We start from the raw sequence: 4203 nt of genomic DNA on the forward strand, positions 1-4203 counted from the left end.
CTGCTACCGGAAACACAGGGGCACCGACCCCAATGGAGACTGGCGACAGTGGCTATGCCCAATTCGGCCCACAACCAGATATTATTCCGGAGACCCATACGGCTCCGGAATTAGGTGAGAAGCCTCCTTCGAAAGAAGGGGGTGCGCAAATTCCTCTGGCGACCTCTGTCAACCCGGAGGCGCCGGATACTCTGACGGAAGCACTTCAAAGTGCCGTCATTGTAGAAGAACATCGTACCCTTATGGGTACGGTGGTTGAAAGAGTTTGGTCCACTAAAAGCGGATTGAACGAGGCCTACACTAGCCTTCTGAGAGGCTTTGAGGTATGTAGCATAATGCCTTTTAGCTATATAAGAAAAATATCTGTGTATAGATAGTAGCCCCTGAGACTCTGTTCGGTGTTCACAAAGAGAGGCCGAACAGAGGATCTAATAACTCGTACAGGAGATTAACATACACATCTATTTGAATCAAATAGGCTGCAATGCAGGCCTCAACTTCCCATGCCGCCGAAGCGTCTGAGCTGAGGCGGAAGTTAGCGGAAAAGCAAGGTATGTAATACCAAAAAATGCGTATGAAATAATATCAGCAATGATTTGTCATCTAAATGAGTGTTATTACTTTGCTCACAGCTGACGCATCGGAGGTCGAGATCCACAAGAGAGCACTGGCCGAGGCCAAGAAAGAGGCGGAGGAGGAACGAGCCACCCGCCTAAAGCATGAGTCAAGGGTGGAGGAAGTCCGGCAAGAGCTCAAGGATGCTATAATTAAATGTGAGTCCTTAGAGTGCAAAGTTTTGGATCAAAAAACCGAACTTGCTAAGGCTCTCCAAAGTGCTCAGGAGGCCCGGACTGAAGCCCAAAACGCCTGCCGGGAGATCCAGGAGGTGAAGCAAATTGCGGCTGGTAAGGCCTTTAACATGCAGAGCAAATTTATGAGGAAGAAATACATCTTACTGACCCGGATTTGGAGTTCTCCAGGCACGTTTGCGGACCTGCCCCGGAGTGTTGCCGACGCTGTGGAGTTCTTCCGAGCCGAAGAGGGGAGTATGACGGAAAAACTGTTCTGGTCGCAATACCTTGCGCCTGAGCATCCCGTGCCCCTCAGCGGTCAGCTGAAGCAGTTGGCCGAACTGCATAGGGTGGCCGGATTGGCCGTGAGGATAATCCGTCTGTGGCCTGCCGAACCCATACCCAGCAGCTACTTCGGGCTCGTGAAGCGGCTGGTCAGTGCGTGCCCCGGGTTTGATGTCGTGAAGCGGTCGTTCTGCATCGAAGGTGCGCGGATGGCCTTCGCCCGTGTCAAGGTGTAGCGGGCGAAGATGGACGCCATCAAGCTCGCTACCGAGGGACCGCCCGCGGGCAAAGAGCACCGCACGCCGGAGCGGTATTTCGATGATGTCCTAGAAGGATCCCGCATTGTAGAGAGCCAGTGTTCGACGGACATCATTTTTGAATGAATGTATCCATGTTGTCCAATCCTGTATTATGAAACAAGGCTTATGTATGATATGTTGTTTTGTTTTATTTTGAAATATTACCTCCTGTGCGGCCGTTTATGACATTTGAGAGTTGGCCAGTCGTCGGCTTCAGCCCCCACGTAGATAGTACGGGGGTGTTCGGGATAACACCTAAACACGCTTGACCCAGTGATTTGGTCCGTGAAGGAGGTGTTAGTGCGGCGAACCAGGCAATCGGACTATATGGCTTTATCGCTCTCACTTAGCCATAGGAGTTTTATAATGGGAGTATAGGCGCAGCCCCTGGTATTGTTCGATTATCCGAACTTGGGTGCAGTAGACGCCTGGCCAGGTGAAGACCGGCCCTTCGTGCAACACGAAAAAAAATCGTAAGAGATTTATAATTAGTCACCGAATAGCTGACCAGCCCTCGCCGCATCATGACAGTCAGTTTTCGGCTTTCTCTACTGAGGTGTTTATCCGGATGAACCAGAAACACAATCGCAGTAGTTCTCCCTTTACTACCTTAGGCGAACAAACGGAACGTAAGGCAGTAACCACAGGAGCCGGGCAACCCAACTATTGACCAAAGACATGATTTGGAGCTGATGCATATAATGCTATATTCGGGACGCCGAACTATACTATAAAAGTGTTCGGACTTTATTTTATTTTAAGAAGATGTACGTGGCTGAATGGAGCCCCTGGCGATTTAAGTCGTACTGAGGTGTACATGACAATCAGACACAACAAGGACGGAATACAGATTGAGAAATAACCCGGTACCGAATAGGTTGGGCGAAAAACTGTTTCCATCATAGTCTGATTGATACGTCAATACGTATTTGTACAGATAATGCTATAAGCGTCGAGGCGATTTTACATGCCGAGCACAAGGGAAACCTTTGTACAGGTCCTAAAAGGGGAAGAGGTGATCTATGAAGATCCTTTAGATACTCTGCCGTACGTCTGCACTGATTTTCACCTTGGTGTATGACCCTTTGAGGGGATCGACAATCGGGTTTTCATAAGGGGCCGGGAAAGAGGGCCCTTGGTACCATCAGAAAGTGATGTGGGTTATTAAGGAACCTGGAAAGACAAAAATAAGAAAAAAAAGGATATGAGTGTCCAGGTAGGGTCGAGCCGTATTGTGGACTTTATTGTTAAATATGCCTCCGTCGTTGCCCATGATATCTTTAGTGTGTAGTTACACTACAAAAAAATACACTTCCGTGATGATACGTGTTTGTCACAGTAGGTCACGTTTTCTGTCAAGCATGTACATCCATGACAATTTTATCACAGAATAAAGATAGTCATACCTGTGCTGTCGTAGAAGTGTTCCATGACATTACCAAAATTATCATCACAGAAGTGTCCACTTCCATGACGATAAAACGCGCGTCATATAAGTGCTTTCGTTAAGGGTGACCGACACGTGACATCTTCCGTAACGACTCGCCGTTAAGCTACCGGGTCCGGTTTTGGATCCGAGAACCCGTTAACACCGCGTACCAATGGGGATTTTCCACGTGTAAAATTCTCATTAGCCGGAGGAAACACGTGTTGGCTCACCGTTGGGACAGATGTCATCCACTCATTGGACAGGAGGCGCCTATGATACGTCGACACGTGCCACGGTTCAACAGAGGCCCATTCCGGTGAAAAGGCCGGGCCTGTCAAAATAAGCGGGCCGGACCATTAGCGGCCTACTTGAGTCATGCCCATTTACAAGTACGGCCCATACAAGTTACACAGAATCGGCCCATCAAAGGCCCATTCTAGATTTGACAATTTCCAGCCCATCGTCAGTTTAAGCCCGTTAACGGCCCGCTACATTTTTGGGCCCAATTGCGGCCCGAGCTTCTTTTGGCCTGTTAGTAGCCCATCGTCAGTTCCAGCCCGTTAACGGCCTAGAACGTCTTTCGGCCTTTTCTCGGCCCATTCTACAGTTGAGCCAATTCTAGCCCGCTGTGACTTTAGGCCTGTCCTCGGCCCATTCGATAAATGGGCCAACTCTTAGCCCATTTTGTCTCTCGGCCTGTTAACAGCCCGCACAACAGTTGCGCCTTTGACTTTAGGTCCATTAGGGGCCCACGTTCCGTAGGGCATCATTTCAGCCCAACGCGACTTTCGGCCTGTTAAAAGCCTAGTTTGCAAATTGGGCCTCCTCTAGCCCATAACACTTTCGGCCTCTTACTGGCCCGTAAACTAAAAGGGCCGAGACAGAATTGACATTTATTTCGGTCTATCAAAGGCCCGCAGGCCATTTCCACTTATACGGCCCTATCAAGCTTTAGGCCTGTTGACGGCCTGCTAAGAGCCGTTGTTACGGTGGGCCACATCATTTGGGATCCACTTAATATTATTTTGACCAGCCCAATTAAGGCCCACTTTGACTACACATGTTTGTTCATTTGTATGGCGTCCAGGAAATGTTTGGGCGTCTTAGCCCCCCGTTTCAACGATATAGCATATTCAAGAATTATCCTACTCTATACTATTGCCTCTAAAAACATACGCTATACAATAAAAAGACTAAGGCATAGAAACGTAGAATAATCCTACACTATACAATGAAGAAATTACAGCCGAATATACCCACTGGGCATTATAGTTCGGCACCAGTGATTATAAAGCGTACACAAACAGCAAATTACATACACTGGTCAAATAAAGCTCATACATCATGGACACGCATCAACAAAACTTACCATTTGAACTATAATCTCTTCAGAAAATAG

This window comes from Aegilops tauschii, chromosome 3 (assembly GCF_002575655.3).
Source record: "Aegilops tauschii subsp. strangulata cultivar AL8/78 chromosome 3, Aet v6.0, whole genome shotgun sequence".
Taxonomy (NCBI): Eukaryota; Viridiplantae; Streptophyta; class Magnoliopsida; order Poales; family Poaceae; genus Aegilops; species Aegilops tauschii.